The 19,539-nt window shown below is 31.0% G+C and overlaps 1 long non-coding RNA gene across 2 annotated transcripts in view; it reads right to left on the bottom strand.

Annotated features, from left to right (window-relative positions):
• Positions 1-19,539, bottom strand: part of LOC147078993 (uncharacterized) — a 277,623-nt gene that overhangs the window by 170,356 nt on the left and 87,728 nt on the right. For both annotated transcript variants that reach the window (XR_015071326.1, XR_015071327.1), the window contains exon 3: positions 2,426-2,481. This is a non-coding gene — a long non-coding RNA (uncharacterized LOC147078993). The remainder of the gene's footprint in view (positions 1-2,425; positions 2,482-19,539) is intronic.

Here is a 19,539-nt window from a genome sequence, read left to right as displayed (position 1 = left end):
TGAATGAAAAAAATAGTATTTGATTTGATTGGGTCAAGACTACAAATTACAAACAGTGTTCATTAATTTTTAAAATTCAATTAAACTCTGCAAAAACCATGCCATAATAAACAATAGTCAAAAAATACTTTGGTTTGGTTAAGCACGTCCGAATTAAAAGAAAACTGACCAACAAACACCGTCTGTAATATTATGTATTCTTAATTCAACTAAAACAAATAATAATGTCGTATCACCCATAGCATACCTAAACTATAATGGAATAGTTTAAGCAGAGCTTAATTTTTATATTTTTTAAAAGTAACCAGTATCATCTAAAATCTGTATTCTTGATTCAATGAAAACAAAAGTTTGTCTGACAAAGTTTAGTGTGCACTATTTATGTCGGATCTTGACAGCTTACCTCTACCCCTTGCCATTGATATAAGCTAAGCAGATAAAATGACGAGGGGATCAGAAATTCGAAACTCAGTTTTAATACCGTATAAATCCGTTTAACAGCGTACAAAAACAGTTAAAATAGAGATACATAAAAATCACGGTTTTAAATTTAGAAAGGAAAAATACAACTTGTCCAATGATGGTCAATATTAAATTCTTCGCTATGGCGTTCACGTGGTAGAACTCCATTATAATCAATTAGGTTGGACGGTCGGTGCCTTTTTCAAACCGAAATGTAGACCCACAACTCGTATAATTGTAAAATCTTATATTGAAGAATATGCTTACATAACCGAGCCATGAAAAAAATCGAGGAAGTTAACATACTACCAACGTCAAGGTGTTTATTATAAATATTTAAATGCTGTCGTATTCAAGTTTAAATTTCGTTAGGTTGGCACATCGAGAAAGAAAGTAAATAGCGTTATTTATCATAAAGAAGCCTTCATAAATATTTCTCATATAAGGAGCTCGCGTAAATGAAGTCATTCGGAATGATTGCGCTTGTGTTGGGTACATCATTTTTTCTGAGAAAATGTAAAAATGTCGAGCGAAACGCGATTTTGTAAAACTTCGGAGAGTGAATAAAATAATTCGATTTGAGAGCGATACAGCAATAAATTTATATTAAGTCAAATATTATATAGTACATTTTAAAAATACACAGATTCTTTAAGAAGAATTAATATGCTTATAAATAGGGGTTCATATTGATGGCCCGAAAAATATTTTATTCCAAGCGCGTACAACGTGTCGATCGCGGAATGGATTTTGATCGATCACACTATAGAGTCGATTTAAACGGTGGCATAAACCATTTTTGCCCACGTGACGTATTCGTACATTTATATGAACTGCTACAGGAGTGTTCTAGTAGATGTGGATCCCTACTATTTTAACTGAGGCGTAGTTCCCTTTACGGTCGCGCAGTTGGTTCTTTTCACAGTGGGACAATAGTTTGTGTGCAATGAGTGTCAAAAATAAGATTAAAACTTGAGAAAATTAATAAAAAAAAAATGGTTTTATGTGATGGTAATTTAAAATACCTAAATATTTTTTTACTAATAAATAAATGTTGCTTGTCGCCATTATATTGATAATTTCAGAGTAAAATATAAAAAAGACTGATATCATAGATATATCTCATTAGTTAACTCCTTTGATTCCAAATACGTTACCATTATTCCCAGAATAGACGATTTTACACCTCTTGAGTGTAGTATTTTTATTGTTTATAATTACTAACGATCTATTATTATGTTTGACGATTTATTATACGCTTATCGAGTGTACTATTATTGATAATGTAGAGGTTTTTTCACAAACACTTCAACTATTCATATTTTGTTATTGTTATATTTTTTTATTGGATCCTTGACTTAATAGGTAGGTGATAAAATTTTTACCTCTTTTATTGTATTAATTTGTTCTATAAGTGAGAGTTAATAGTGTTCGTTGTCAGTGTGTGTTTGCCTTTTGGTGAGTGGACACAGTGCCTGAAGATACCGAAAGGCGAAACCCGGGCCGCAAAAAACGACTCAAATGGAACAGTACAAAACTTAAATCTATTAGAATTTGTCTTCATATATTATGACGATATATCATCGATTGAGTATTTTTTATGTCGTCTTGGAGACTTTTATTCGAAAATTAATTTGGACAGTGGGCCATTTAAAAATAGCAAAAGACGAACGGAGGCGACGTGGCATGATGAGATGAAATAATAATTCACTGGAAAACGTACATATAGCATCCGTCACAAGGCTTACTGAAGATAGGAAAATATGGACCATGGGGAAGAAGAATCTTTTAACTTTTAGATTTAGTTTAAGTATTAAAATATTTTTCTTGGTACCTACTTACGAGTATATCAGCTGTATATTTAAATTTATCCTTTTATTTCCAAAGTATTTAAACGTTATTCACAAATAATATTTTAAAAATATATGTGTTATTAAATAAATTTCTTAATTTGATCACTCACCTACTTGAAAATGTATTTGCAGGTTAACAGCAGTTATAGGTGAAATACTTCAGCTTCTGTAAATAAAAAAAAATACATTATTCTTGGTTGATTTGTGATAATCTCCCTACTTTTCTTATTTTCCCAACCTTTAAATAAATGTTAAGCAGATAATATATTGTATAAATATCAATCGCGAGCCGTCCCATACATGCTGCGGATGCAACGCATGCCTTAATTATAGAGATTAAGATATTTGTATGTTAGTATAAGTATCCATGAAACCAATAAATTTAATAATGTACGAGCTGCCCTGTATTGCTTCCTATGAGAGCAAATGTGATGTGAGACTTGATATTTGTATTTTTTGTCGATGATTTCATAAGGAGGTAATGACAGAACTACTAGGTATAGGTACATACATTTGTTTCAAAAATCTGTCATCAATTATACAATAGAAATAATGTATATCAAAATTGGAATATCCGGCGAAACAAAAGATGTTATACTTATCTCAAAATACCCCTTGTAATTTTAATAGAGGTATATGCTTTTGAAGAGCATGTCTGATCTCAAAATACACCGCACACCATTGGTGGATAATAATATTATAGTATTATTGTTATGGTATAAGATGTTTGTATTTACTCAAATACCTATTTAACACCCTAATATTTTTTAGACCACGTGTATAATAATTGACATCGAACGTTTTTCAATATACTTAATATTATGTTAACTAATAGTGTTTTTTTTTCTATAATATGAAAGAACTAACATAATAGTATGTTAATACAGTATTTCTATTCAGTATTAAATTGTAATTTAAAAAATAAGTTCATTCCTTGCTTGTGCAAGTCGTCATATATTTAGAATACATTAAACTAAAATACTTTAGAATGAATTAATAATTATTTGTTCATTACGCAGCGATGCTTTTTTGTTTTGTACAAAGCATATCATAAATTTCACAGACTACACACGACTGTCCGTTGCGTCGACACTCCACAGATGAGATAAATGACAAATAAAGCTAATAAGACATAATGTACAACAAAACTTTTCGGTCCCCATGTGAATAATATTTCATTAAATTCAGTTGCTTATTCTCGTTAATATAATAGATAGTTACCCATAATAAATTATTCTATAACATTGTAGAACCATTCACTGGAGTGTGAACGAAAGAGATTCACTCGAAATGCACTGGATATATTATAGAACTTTTTATTATTTTCTGCACATTTATACACTTTATAATCACGTGATCTCACGCAGGTATCCAAGTGATTTAGAAAGAGCTAGAAATGACACATAATCGACAAAATATTTTTGCAGGTTGTCAGTTTATATGGCATTACGTTTGACAGTAAACTTTACTGTAGTTTAGTGGTCATATGGCTAAAAGGGCGCTACAAATGTTTGACTTCGTCTTACATACTTCCAGAGTATTTTCGGATGTTAATGTATTCAAAATCCTTCAATATTCCTTAGTAGCTGGCTTGATACTGGGTCGATTGTTTGTGTCATGTATCAGTTAAAGTAGGACCTTTTGGTGGAGAATGTGAAAAAGATATCCTTTTTTTGAGGTTAGGTACATGTAAATTGTACGTAAAACATTTCACCGTGGCACAGTTTGGCGTGAGCTTTCTTATCGGAACGAGATGACTGTATACTATACGGTCTCTAATTTTATTAGATTCAATATGAACATTAATTCAATTTTCATAGCTGATTTTGGCAAAATTCTTCAATTCAAGAATGAAAACCTAACCTAACAAATAATCCAGTTTATCGGCTATTTTAAAAATTCCGACCTTGTGAACCGACAAGAACCGTGTTTTATTTAGACGTGAATTTTATGTCAGTACTATACAACCCAAAGCGATTGGACGGTCTTTAATATAGATACAGCCATATGTTTCCGATACAACATTTCACGGTAAAGTGTGATACGGCGAACTGCATACGTACAAGTTTTCGGACACGATATGGATACTACCCGTTACTTATCAAACTGGGTGTCTCTTGGGTAAGCTTACATACTGTAGTTTAAACGCAAGAATATATCGATATTTAAATGAGAACTCTCCATTCTTGGTATTATTGACCAGTGTGTCACTGGTAACTGTTTTAAAAATCGGGAGCATCAGTTTGTCTCCTAATGTGCAGAAATAACCTGTCATTGGTGATGGCAACTGTGAGGGCAATAACTCTATTAAACCAAATTGATTCGGGTGTTGATATGTATATTCCACAAACGTGAGGATAAAACATGTCCGCGTGTTTCATAAATTCCTAAAATAGGGTTTACTTAGCTCATTCGGTGTACTTCTATATATTTATTAATTTTTTATATAGCTAATGCTCTAATAATATTTACTAGTTTTTACCAATGTGTGAATATTTTGAATTTGTAATTTGTAAAGTTCACTGTATATTGTGTAAATGAATAAATTTGAATATAAATTGAATTTGAATTTGAATGATTTCACATGCCTTGATAATAACGTATTTCTGCCTATATACTGATATATAATTTAATGTAGACTTTCGTAAGTTTTAATAATCGGTACGATGTAATAATATTCTTGTGAGACCATTATAAGTACCACATATTAACGCTCATGATTGACATATTAATTTCAGAATTCATATAAGTACCTGTTTTTGCCAATTATGTCCCTATTCTCATCCCACCTTCCAAATTTATATACCTCCCGGACACATTTAGGACCAGTGCCAAATCAATCGCCACCAGATCAACATCAATTACAATCATTTAATTAAAACCAATAAACAACAATATTACAAGGTGACCGTGCGCGAGTAAATAAGTGACCCAACCCTATAACTAAAGGGGTTCTTCAAGAGTCACCAAACCCTTATCCACAGTTCCTCAGTCAACCCTACCCATGTAAACTCAAAATCCAAATATACAGTCCATTAAAATACCACCTGTAGCTATTAGCATTTATTTACCCAAGATAGACATCCTTTTAAACTGTTTTGAAGTATTTTTGTCGCTATAACAAATTATAATAGGTATAGCATTACTAATATAATATATTATCACATAATAATATTTTCATTCAATAATATTAATTGTATGCCAAACCTTTCAATTAATTCTCTTTCTTATTTCTTAATCTTATTTCCTCCTACCGGCTAACTTATCAAGTAAATGCTAACATCCGTAGATGAGATATAATGATTTTGTATGTTTCAAAATATAATAATATATTATGTTACTATGTATGTCTTGACAATGTAATATATTTGTCTGAATGCGTATAATCGTGAATACTACACTTGAGTGCGTGAATCCAAGTGACATGCTCTAAACACTGAAGAAATAAAGAAAGAAAACGTTACAAACTAAGTAGCGAAACGACCCCTGTGTAAATTCTAAAAATATATTTATGTGTATCTTTAATAAATTATATTATTCTGTGACATATCTAAATTATATAGGTCTAAACGTCTTATTTTATTTCAATGGGAACGGAAGTTGAATATATTTTGTAGTGATCAGATGGCGGGTCACATACTCACTTGGAATGTTTTTTTTTTCAACCTGTGTTCAGTTAATAATTCTAGTATGCATATTCAAAATACATAATTATTAAATTCTAAGCGTATTTACATTACTTATATTAAACTTGTGTTAATATGTAATATGTATACTTATGTTAAGTTAAACATACATAAATATAACCATATTCTATAATAGAAATGCATTATTAACTTCAGATCTATAATAGATAAAATTCATTGTCGTCAAGTGGTTAAAACCTCCGATATGACACAATTAAAATTTTACACATATAATAATATCAAAGCAGAATTTCAATTTTGTTCTCAATCCGTGAATAATTCGATATTTCTAAATAAGTATACGATCACGTGTTCGAATCCCGAGTCTGGTCTTCTATAATCTAAGCTGGTAAATTAAATTTTATTTTTGAATGGACCTTATAGTTTGAGTAAGTGGCTAACATCAATTTCTCGTAAAAATAGTAAATCACTCATCATTGTTGAGTGTTTACAATATCTCCGAAGTGATTATTATGAAAAATCTTATTACGGTCGTATTTAATTATGTTTTATTTTCGTATTATAGTAGGTATAGAATATTCAGGTTGTAGACATAAAACAATTTCAAGATTGAAAAGGAACAATTTTATTATCTAATCAATTCAATACGTTTCCAATAAAATAATGTTAAATATCTTGATATATTGAATACAAATGTGTTGATGAAAAGTTAGTATTTTCTCTTACACCGTACATTATTGTTTGTTGTATAGTGTGTTTATATCTGCAAGGTAAACTCAGTATAATTTTCTCGTCTTGCGCAATATCAAAAAGCTGGCGGACGTTTAAAATAAAAGCTGCCGTATTTTACAGACATTTCAAACAAAGTTCTTTAGAACGCTGAAAAAGGCGCAAATAGAATATTAACTCGCGGAGCTTTTTCGTTTTTACAATTAAACACAAATACCCCCCCTTTCTTTTATTTTGATCATTAAAACGAAACAGAAATGACTTGTCGCTTTTTGTTTTGGCGTAGCGTGCGTTTCATTACTTCTTGTTTCATTTCGCATTTATGCACGTATATTAATAAAACTCAACATGCTGTTTTGGTCGTTACTCTTGTTTTGCATTGGGCATACAAAAGTGTTTTTCTGACATACTGTCTACTAATAAAAATGCTAAAAACTTTCCATAAAATTCCTTATTCCGAAGTGTTTATTTTTTCATCCGAGTGATTTTTTATCCGCTTCCTTACAACTTGTACTTCATATTGAGAGCTCTACAGTTTATTAAAGCGTTTACTTATACACATGTTTTTATTCAAATTTAATTACTTTAACAAATTATCCAATAATCCATATACGTTATCAAAGTATTTATAAGTACCTACATAATTCAATCTACATTCAAGTATTTACGTATACTTATAATATAAACCGTACTCGAATACATTTTGTACATAATATCCATTCGGCATTCGACTCATTATCCCAAACAAATACCAACACAAATATACATACTGCTTGATAGTTTATTCTACATATCGAAACCCAACTTTTATATGGAAACAACTCAAAAGTTCAAGGTTTTTAGTTAAGAGCGTACATAAGTGAAACGGCAAATAATTTTCAACTGTATGCGGAACGAAATTACGACCGCGTTTCCATTCGGAGAGCGATAGTCGAGGCGTCTACACGTCGATTCGTACTGTCATGGCGTCGGAAAATATTCTTAAATCGTGTAAAAATTACTAAAAAACTTTACGTATGTACTTAAAAAAGAAAACATGTAAATGAATATAAGTATTATTATTATTACGAACATAATAATAAACATAACATAAAAAGGACGCATGTTGAATTTTTATGACAAATTATATTTCTTTCGCCTCGCGTCATTTGCACCCGCGACCCACAATCCGCGCATCGCCTAGTCACGATCTTTTTAGACCATGCTTCAACTGAGGTATAGCCTTAATAATGCCAGTTAATAATAGAACAATGTATTCTTAATAATTCAATAAAAAAACAAGCCAAAAAGTTAATGAATTCGTCGTAAAATCGAATAACCCTTTCTGAAATTATACATTAATTCAATTTTATACGGAAATGCTTAAGTTGATTCCTTATTGAACGGTTAATTTTCATTGAGCATTGCTAAATTATTATATTGGATTAAATAAAAAATACATTTCCATTAAAAATTAAAGTTTTCAACATGAAATCAGAATTTGTCTGATAAATCCAAATGCCATTATCTTGAAACAAAGAATTTCGAGTAGTTGTGATAATGTCGATATACTTATATTTTATTTCAAATAAATATATATTATATATATTGTAATAATTATCTAAGTACATAAAAAACTATTGATCCCCGTAGATATAGTAGAGTAATGTATCGAATGTCTTTTTAGTTTGCTTTTTATACGATAATAATTATTGTACCTAAAGTAATAATGATATCAATTAATGAAAACTAAGATCGGTCTAAAGAAACTGACACAGAAAATAAGATAAGAATAAGTCAATATCGAACATTAAACACTTTCTTAGCATTAAAAACCTATATCTATACCCAAGATTATTTGGCGGCTCACAGTTTACTCTAATCATATTTTTTATATGGCCAGTAAATATTTTAAAGAAATAAGACTTTTATAGAATAATTATGTACTCAAAATCTCTAAGACAAATAGTTTGACTAATATTGACATTCATGAATGAGAAAGTTTGGTGTAATACGTATGACTAAAACTAAAATAAAACTATATAAAGTCTTCTTCAGGCACATCGAAATTCTGGGCATTACCATAAAAATAATTTATATTATCATTTAGTAACTCATTTAGTGCTTAAACCGCGACTGGCGCGTTTGGAGTCGTTGGTCATTAGATATAATTAACGTGTTATTTAAATGTGGTGATTAAAAGGTAATTGAAAGGTAAGCAGTGATTGCGTTAAAAAGAAGATATTGAGGTGTCGAAGATGACACATGGCCCCCATTCAGTGACGGCCCAAGATAAAATTCCGCCCCTGGTCAGGGCAATAATGCCGCCCCATTTTTACACAATATTTTTTATCATCCGTGCTCTTATCGTTTATGATCACCAAGGACATCGAAGAGCAATGGAAGTAAGCTAGACATCGCGAACCCAACAAAAAATACAGTCCTGTTAAACCTTTTATGCTCATTAATTAATTTGATTAATTGATTTTTTTTAAAGGAAAGATATTTTCGTTATTAAGTACACAGCTTAGGTAGCTATTTCTATATATACCAAATGATTCTCCTCGATTTGCTGCCCTTCGAGTAACTGCCGCCCCCAAGCGACGCTCAATCTGCCTACCCCTACGGGGCGTCACTGGTCCCACTGTCGTCGTATATATAAAAATGTAGCGACTGTTTTGTTAAAACCATGTCCTAATATTCTAGTTCGCCATTAGGGTAAATGACGAGGCGATGTTCGATGTAATGTTCTAGAGAGAAGTGATATGTTTCCGGACACCTAAGTAATTAGAACCTGAGTCCTAATGGTAGACCACCTCCGAGATAAGATGGCAAAAGAAAAGGATACAAATTAACAAATTCGTTATGCTTTTAATTATTACTTTAACATCTATACATATTTTTGTGTAGATGTCAGTATTGCCACCGATGTACTCGGTGGGTGTCGCGGGAACAATGGCGTCCGACACTGCGCTGCAAAACTGACAGGAGCGGTGAACCATGTCGTCACTTTGTGCTTTCCGAATCTAGAGCAGAATTTCTCAACCGTTGTTAGTCTTAACCTCCTCCCACTCTTTCACAAATAATATAGGTAGATAATTTTAAAGCGCCTCAGATATACATACCCACTAGAAAAAAAATTCAAAATATATTATTTGAACCAGTATCTACTGAATTCGCACCAATAAGCACTACGAATTAATCCAGGTGCGTCTTATCCAATTGCAACGAAATTAGCTAGGTAATAGTTTTTTTATATAATAAAGTGGCTTAAAAACGGTGTGGGTATATGGGTTCCTATCTAAAGTGTTTTCAAAATATGAATATTCAATAAAAGAATCGTACATTCTGAAACCTTGTGAATTAATCGTCAAATCGTAAAATTAATTTTCAATAAAAAATACACATGAACTAGTAGGTGGGTACATACTTATATATATATTTTTTGAATTATTAATAACCATGTCCTTGCTTTTTCGTACAAGGTGGTTGTTAGTAATTTTTAGACAATCACAAACACCCAGGGTTTGAGAAAAACACATTAATATTGTGTCCTGAAAGGGAATCGACCCCAGAACTCTCTGGTTGAAGGCAAGCGCCTTACGTACTGCCCACGAGAGCCGACATATGTAGTTGTATTATATAGTATTTGTTTTATTACGTAGTAGATTGATGTTCCTTTTATTTGACGTAATTATTGTGATTAATGCAAACTAGCAAGTCAATATCTAATTGAATTGTTATCAGAAACTTATGAAAAACGTATATATTCACGACATCAAAGCGAATACCTTTTGAGAGCAGATAAATCCAACTAAATCCGAATTCAACATGATAAAAATATGTGAGAAATATATAAATATATATAATATAAATATATAAATAAAGTGTTGATATGTAGGTATAAAATATATAATATAAATAAAGTGTTGATATGTAGGTACTCACCATTTCACTATCTACTAAGAAATTATCTTTGTTTTATTAATATCTAACATGAACTCTCTTGTCACTTTGCTATTTTATTCGTTTTTATTAGTTTTCCTGTAACGTTTACTAATATTTAATTTTGACTTTGGCACCACTAGTGCTGTCCTCTCTACCCTTGAATTTAATATTTGACATGTTTTGTGGCCCCAAAAGCTCGGTTGAGAAAAAACCTAACCTAACTCAAACCTTAAATTGATCCGATTAAATATCGCGACTTGATTTCGACGACGAAAAATTATTGATATTTTATAATTTAATTTAAATTTTCGGCGTCATACTGCGATAGACGTATCTTCTCACCAAGGTAAATTCATTACGTGACGTTATGACCACAGTATTTTAAAGAGTGAATCTCGTTAGTTACACCACTATATACATATATGCCTGAGAGTATGTGGAAACGTAGTGGGTGGTTTCGGGAAGCATGTGTATTCGTTTTTAACGTACAGTATAATCATAATATTTTATATGCGTTACGATTTGCATTACACTTTGATTGCTCAAAGGAAGTTATTTCTATATGTACATATATACGGGCGTACTTGCCGTCTTATTTGCTATACAGAATTTTCTATATTATACGATAAGAAAATTCAAATATATTTCCTTTGCTGCTTTATGCTTTCCCTGTTTTTTGTATGAGTGACTATGATTAATATTAATGGTACTGTTTTAATGAATTCTAACCTTAATCCCTAAAAGCCTTTTGCCAGGCAGCTTTTTTATTTCTTTAATGAGCTTCTCAGTGTATAATAAGATATTTCATCATAATGAGTGAATATTTTCAAAAAGAAAAACAGTGAAAGCTCATTTGAAGTATGCAAATTTTAATATTAATTGTATAAATGAATGATTTATTTTTACGAAACAAGGCAGTGTTTATGTCTCGTCTTCTATTCTTTGGTACAATTAATAATAATACATTTTTAAGAGAATTGATTATTATACTGTTTGATTAAATGTAATTAAAAAATCAAAAAAAATATCTGTGTTTTATAAATCCTTAAGATTGAGTATTTTTACCGTACCCAGTGTACTTTTTTGTAACTACTGAAATCTTTTGACTTCCGGTTACATTCATATCGACGACAAAAATCTATAAGATGTGATTTCATTTCAAGAAGGTGGAGTGGTACATAAATGACTGATTACTTATCATTTATTTCCACGTGGTTGAAAAGACTTTAATATTCCAATATAGTTAATTCGAAACAATGAGTTAGGGTTAGAAGGATAGTTGCATATTTCTTCTAGTCAACATAGCATGTTTAGATCAAATTACTCCCAAACACAAGAAAACATCGCCTCAGATACCTTATAAAAATACAATTATATAAGTACCAATTCTTCTATACGTTTGATTAATTTTATATTTGGTGTGTGATTGTACCATGTTCAAAATTCTAGAGTCTTAGTAGAAATTGCTTCACATGTACTACTACACTACTTTTTCACCACTACTACTACTACTCTACTATAATTGGATCTCGTAGCCTATTGTATTATTCAAAATGATTAAAGAAAGCACAATATTTTTCATAGGTCTGCATTGAAATAAAGACACCTAGCCATGAATGATACAAAAAATATAAAAAAAATGTATTTTTGCATTATTCATACACACAAGTATAACTATACATTCATACATTCATATATATTCATACACACACGTCACATAAAATGAAAAATAAAATTTTGTTATTGTTAGTGAGTAAGAAACAAGATAAATTTGAAAAATAGTTCATGATTTTATTTTTAATTCACACAGTTTGCCAACGCAATAAAAATGAATATTTCTATAGTTGCCAATTTAACAATACTTTGTAGTTATAGTTCTGAATTTGTCACCAAAAGTTTATGCCTACTAAGATAATTTATAAAAAACTTTTATATGACGTGGTGAACACCAATTTGTAATAAACATATTTTATAGATTATTATGATTTCCTGTACAGAAAACTGGTAATTTCTTGAAAATTTATACTAAAACGTCATATTATTATGATCCCCTTTAGATATAGTTCAAGCTCTTTGCGTCTAAGCTTGCCGTCCCTATTTGATTTAAATCGAGTATCCAGAATCGTATTACAAGTGACCGAAAGACCTCGATCGATATAACATTATACAGGTATCGGGTGGCGGATATTGCATGGCCGCGAAACCCAACCCTAGCCGAGTAATCGAACACGATCGATCATTGAGTGCGTTGGTACATCACTAACGCTCGACACGAAAGCAAGTCGATTGACTCATAATGTCATAATATTCCGAGAAGGTATTTCAAAAACATTAGACGTAATTAATTATTATGAACTCTTGAAATAGTGTACATTTTATTTTTTATTAGATTTATTAAAAATATTTTTATATTTGGCGAAGATAGGATAAAGCATAAATCGAATTAATACAACACATCTGCAGTTTGCTTGCAAATATAAATGTTTTGTAACTTACTTTACTGAAAAAGTATTAGGTAAGTATATAATATTATTTATGTATATAATTATTTGTGCCATTACTGACATTGAACCTTTCGAGACATTCGAGAATTCTCTAATTCAAGAATTCTAATTGAATAAATAATTTTAATAAAACACAATTTTTGTGCTGAATCCACTTTTTAAATTAAACAATTGTACCGGTTTCGTCCACCTCAGAGGGACATTATTTATTATAAAAAAGTGGATCATGAATTAATGACGGGTAACACAATTTTCTTATCCGAATTAACTATTCTGACAAAATACTACTTTTAATGGAGAATACGATAATTTTCGTCAAGAAATTCATCAGTAGTTTCCATTTCAGATCAAAATCACTTTCTCTTTTTCTCTTTAAAATTGCCATTGTTATTATTTTTACTATTTTTCCTGGTAAGTAGCAATTTATCGAATTGTTTAGATTCTCATTGATGATGATTGACAAAAATGTATTTCTTTTGACTAGAGATAAACTTTTCTGATTGTTTTCGAGAATTCCCGAGACGAGATTTCCAAATCACAACTTCACTATATTTTTGTTTACCTACAGTATTCGAAAAATATTTCAAATTATAAAATGGCTATAAAATAATAATATCTACTTGGTTATGAGTTTGACGTAAGAAATATCTATCCCAAATATGCACTGCTGCAAATTGCTAAGTAGTTTCATGTTGCAGATTATCAAAATATTAACACAATGTTGCGTCATAAGGAGGAGGTAAATTTATCGACTCGTAGAGTGTTTGACACGCCTTTGTTATAATAATTGATTATATTCTCTACAACAAAAATGCTGCAAGAAGCTGCTTTGACGGGTTGAAAATGCAAATTAAGAAAATCATTCTAAGTAATAATTAAAATTTTCGAAAATAGAACGAAAAAAAGCTACATACTTTATAATATTACACAATTTATTCCGTTTATTCAAAGTCTCAGCGAAAACATAATATAATATATTTTTCAATCAATTACAATTTGAACATACATAACTTGAAAACACCCCAATTATATAGCTACCCACTAGAAAAATTCATATTTGAAAAAAATACGAAACTCGACGGGGTTTGAACCCAAATTCCCCAAATTATTTCAAATATGATTTTTTCTAGTGGGTATATATCTGAGGTGTTTTCAAGTTATGTATGTTACATTCTCAAAATCTTGTACATTATTCATTAAATAAAATAAAACGGTTTATTAAAAATTGTTAGCAAGCTCAAGTACCTAAACGTTATAGGTAACTAAAATATTTAGCGATAACCGGGCGTCGGTTAGTAATTAAGGTGATTAATTTTCCTTGATTTAATACACAAAAACCGTTAGTCAATAATAACACAATTTGATAATCATTTCATGTATGGTTTAGTAGTTTAAATTATCGTAATTATATGAAAGGCTCGTAGCATAATTGGTTAATGCACAGATTGGCGCGTCACCAATGGTTATACGGATTCATATCCCGTCGGGTTTCGTATTTTTTGTCAAATATGATTTTTCTACAAACAATTTTATAATTACAATTACAATTTTATAATACTATATTATTATACCTACTATTACTATTTTGATATTTAAAATGCATGAATCTTGACGGTTATTTTTTCAAATTTTGAGAAATTGTAAGAAATCTTCAATGTTTTTAGATAAGATATACGCAGGTATGTATGTATTAATAATTAAAACTACTTTAAACGTAAATATCAGTAAAATTTATTCACTTGAATATTTCGTATTCTGGCAGTATATTAAATTTATACCTAGTCTCCCCTAAGCGTAAACTTTATATTAAGTACAATATGTATATACACCAGTAAATAAATGTTTTATACGTATGAGTTCATTCTATTAAGAAACCTCTTCAGGAGATGTTCGAGGACAACATCGGATCATAGAAAGAAAAAACGTTTTAAACAAACAAATCGGATGACTATCTTTGACTTGGCTATATGATATTGCATGTATTTGATAAAGATTCGAATTGAATATGGACCTATTTAAATAATTTAAAAAGATTTTTTAATTAAATGTATTAAGTAAGACTTTCAATACCCAAGTTCTAAAGGCAAGTCAAGTTATTATGTTACTTATTTAATTAGGTAAAAACATACTGTTTAGATTATTTAATGTATCACTGATACATTTTAAATGCTTATCGAACTGAAGGTTTATTTCTCATATTTAACATTTTACAACATTAATACCTATTTGCAATATTATAATAGTGTGTAAATCAGAATATTATATAAAATTTTATATAATTATTTGGTATGGAAATCCATGAATTATTATAAAACGAATGAAAGCCACAAAACATTTTGAAATATTAACTAATGGATTTTGTTAGATAATTATATTACAATTTGGTGTAAAATCATTCAAAGTTGTCTTTAACAAACTCAGCTTGCACCTTGTATGTCAACCAGCTGATAGTTTCTCATTAATAAAGTTCACTTTGGTATCGTCGAACTAAACGCGGCTGCGAACCACAAGTTGATGACTCTGGTATAGACTGTAAGAGACATTCTGCGGCGGTGCATCTCAAACATTTAACGAAAACGATCTTATTATGAATAAAATTAAACATTATTTATTTATGAATTCGTTGAAATAACAAATATATATATTACAGAAAGAAACGCGCCGACCATGTCGCAACGATGGGTGTTACGCTGTCGCAAAAATATGACGACAATATATGAAGACAATACAAATAAAAATCGGTGTGTGTACTTATATATGCGCGTTAGAAGTTATACTTATTTGGTGTAACAAAACAAAAACTCAATCAAAGTAGGTAACTAACCTACTTTGATTTAAGAAACAAAAATCGATTGCCAAAGTAGCTTGATTTGGAAGAGCACTGATGAGTAGGTATTAAAATTGACCAATAGTTAAAATTTGTCGCAATTAGTATGTCACCTCGTAGCATAGTGGTAATGCAACGGATCAGGGCGTAAACCTGGGAGATACGGAGTTCGATTCCCCGTCGGGTTGGCTTACTTTTTTTCAAAAAAGATTTTTTCTATTGGTTATAATATACTCTCTCAGAAAGTGTTTTTCTAAATTATATATGTTCAATAATCAGAATGATATATTCTTAAATCTTGTGAATTATTCGTTGAATAAAAGAAATAGTTAATTATATTACTTAATTATATAATGGTTCCTCGTTGTTTTTATTTTTAAAGTACCAAATGTCACTCTGACGTTAAATAGTTTGTTTACGTAAGCAATTGCAAATAGCCGACAATAATAAATTCTGTGCCTAGGCAACGGAAGAATTCTAAACAATAATATTATACTGTATAATAATGTGGCGTAAAGGTAGTGCGTTCGGCTAATAACCGAACAATCGGTGGTTCGAATCCAGTCGAGTGCGTTTTTTTTCGTGTGAAAAAATAAATTATGTGTTACATGTCACACTCCAAAAATACACTCTGATCTGATTTCCCAAACGCGCCTAAAGAAGTATAACTTGAAAAAATTGAAGACTCATCTTGAAATAGTTTAACTGTGTGAGGTCATCACAATCACCTCACATCTGGATAACTACATCACAGGCTTGGAAAGATATCTTAGAGACTGCCGTAATTGAGCTAAACTAACGAAATTTAATAATTTAAAAAATCCATCTAACTGACTTCATGTCTCCGGTAAATTAGTTGAATTTAGAAGGTAATTACAATAATTTTCCGCCGCCCAAAATCCCTCAATCGTCCAATTTGAGAAACCATGTTGTAGAAGAAGAAATTAGTTACTTCCACTTTCACAAGAATATGTAAGTATCGCTCATATTACATTGTAGCTAAAATTTATGTAAAATTTTAATAAGTAACGACGTTAATTTAATTTATTAGGTAGATCACGGTTATAAATGGACCGGAACACAGCTCCGATTAGTAAAATTTCCGAAAGTATCATTTCATCTCATAAAAAAAAAATATTGCGTTCTGATTCGTGAATTATTAAAAAAAAATACTTACTTTATAAAATTCGGATGCATGGTAAAAAAAATATTAATTCTAACGTGTCGTAAATCTCGTCATTTTTCCTTGCCACATGTTTAAAACATTAATGCCAGTTGACCAGCATACCTATTTACTAAGTATTGAGCGTTCCGATTCGTAAAATTTTCCATTTCGAGTTCTGCTAAAATAAATAACAATATTAGATTTTAAGAATTTTATTAACTGAAATTTCTCATTACTTACGTATATATAAAAATAATAATAATATTATAATGAACTCTTCACATTAAGTATGTACAGCACATGTAACTAAATATAAAGGGATAAGGGTGCCATGACCTATCTCAAGTGTAATGTAACACACGTTAAGAAGCAGTGGCGTACGGGACAAGCAACATTCTCACGATGCTGGCATGCTCGTCACTTAGTATCTCGTAGCGAACGAGTCGCTGGAAACAAAACTGTGACACAAAGTAAACTGGATTCTGAAAACAAACGGGAGACGGGCTGCAGATAGCATAGTCTGGAGAACGGACTTACAGGGCTGTATCAGATTAGGTATATAATTAAATTATACTCATAATTTACCGAGTATTAATGAAACAGTATATTAAATGATGTTTATGTGTTTCAAAACTATTGTAATGGAGGTCTACCACTTGAGCGCAAGTTACATCAATGATATTGTTAATCATTAATGAAGTAGCGTAATATGCATATGAATATACACTTATTATATATAAGTAAATACATAAGTAAAACATGTTGTTCTATCACAAAAACAAAATAATAGAACTAGTCGCATATTACATAGGTCACAGTAGAACGGACGGTTACATGTACATTGTACGTATTACATTTCACCGTAGCATAGTTCAGCATGAGCTTTCTTATCGGAAAGAGATGACCGTATACTATACGGTATGGTCATTTCTATAGCACCGAGATGAAAAAATACGCGTTGAGCATTGCATACAATAATGTTCCAATTTTATTAAATTCAATATGAACATTAATTCAATTTTTATAGCCGATTTTAGTATCCGAATTCAAGAATGAAAACCTAACCTAACCTAACAAATAATCCAGTATATCGGCTATTTTTTAAAATTTGTTTGCCGCTGGCTTCATGTAAACCGACCGTGTTTTATTTAGACATGAATTTTATCCAAGATAAGACGCAAAGAGGGTGGACGGTCTTTAATATACGACCATATATTTCTAATACAACATTTCACGATAAAGTGTGATACGGCGAACTGCATAGTAGGTACGTACAAAATTTCTGAACACAGAAACCGACAAGACATCAATCCACTCAATATCTTCCAGTTTGGCCTGGGTTATGGTTGAAACTCCTCAGGGAACACGTACATCGTGTTATATGAGTCAATGATGTGCTCCATATGCATCATAGAAGTACGTCTGAATCGCCCACAAACGTTTTATAAGTAATTGGACGCAGAAGAGTACGAATCATACATGGCGGAGTGTGTGGAATTGGGCTTTCAATATTGTTCGGTATGTCAGATTCGTATTTCAGTATTATTTTATCCATATTAAGAAAATTTTAAAGCTGTCTGCAAAGACAAAAAAAGGCTGAATTTAATACCATATTCCAGATTTACAGTTTAGAAGTTATATGCATAGATACAAAAATCGTTAAATCTAGCAATAAAATGCTAAGTTGGCGACGCTAAAACAGAGTGAGTGTGTAAGATATCGTCAGCTTATCTTAAAAATGACTTATATTAAACACTTTGCCTATTCAAAATTAATTTTACGCCCTTTTACTACTATTGAAGCTACAATTAGTATTATATGAAAATTGTTTGGCTGTGTTAGAGAGTAGGTATGTGTGGTGCTATCTCTACAAGCTTTATAAGCTCTTTGATGACTTCGTTTGAATGAGCACAATCCAGCACCTGTGATGGGATGGTAATAGATATAACACGTATGCATGATTAAATATCGGCGAAACCATGTTAAGTGAACCATACACTATTACAGAAACAGAATGATGAAAAAAAACTCACAGAGCTGCTACACCGGATAGAGAAAGAGAGTCTCAAATACGGCCTCCTTATTAAATAGGAATAAGACCAAGTTAATGGTTGCCGATCAGGCTAACCTTCTACCAACAGCAAGTACACTCCAAAACTTAGAAACAGTGGACGATTTTGTATATCTGGGATCGGCCATTAGTGGAAAAGGCGGATGTGAAGCGGAAATAAAAAGGCACACACAGATTGCAAAAAAAAAATGCGATGACACGTCTTACCATTATAGATATGGAAGGATCGGAGAATTTTAATAGCCACAAAAATGATGCCTGTGCAAACATTAGTGCTCTCTATATTTTTATACGAAGTCGAGTCATGGACCCTGAAGGCAAGAGAGTGGAAGGCGATTGATGCCTTTGAGATGT

Source organism: Rhyacophila brunnea, unplaced genomic scaffold (genome assembly GCF_057557595.1).
Source record: "Rhyacophila brunnea isolate RB1 unplaced genomic scaffold, BYU_Rbru_1.0 scaffold_10, whole genome shotgun sequence".
NCBI lineage: Eukaryota > Metazoa > Arthropoda > Insecta > Trichoptera > Rhyacophilidae > Rhyacophila > Rhyacophila brunnea.
This window is presented reverse-complemented; position numbering and strand designations above follow the sequence as displayed.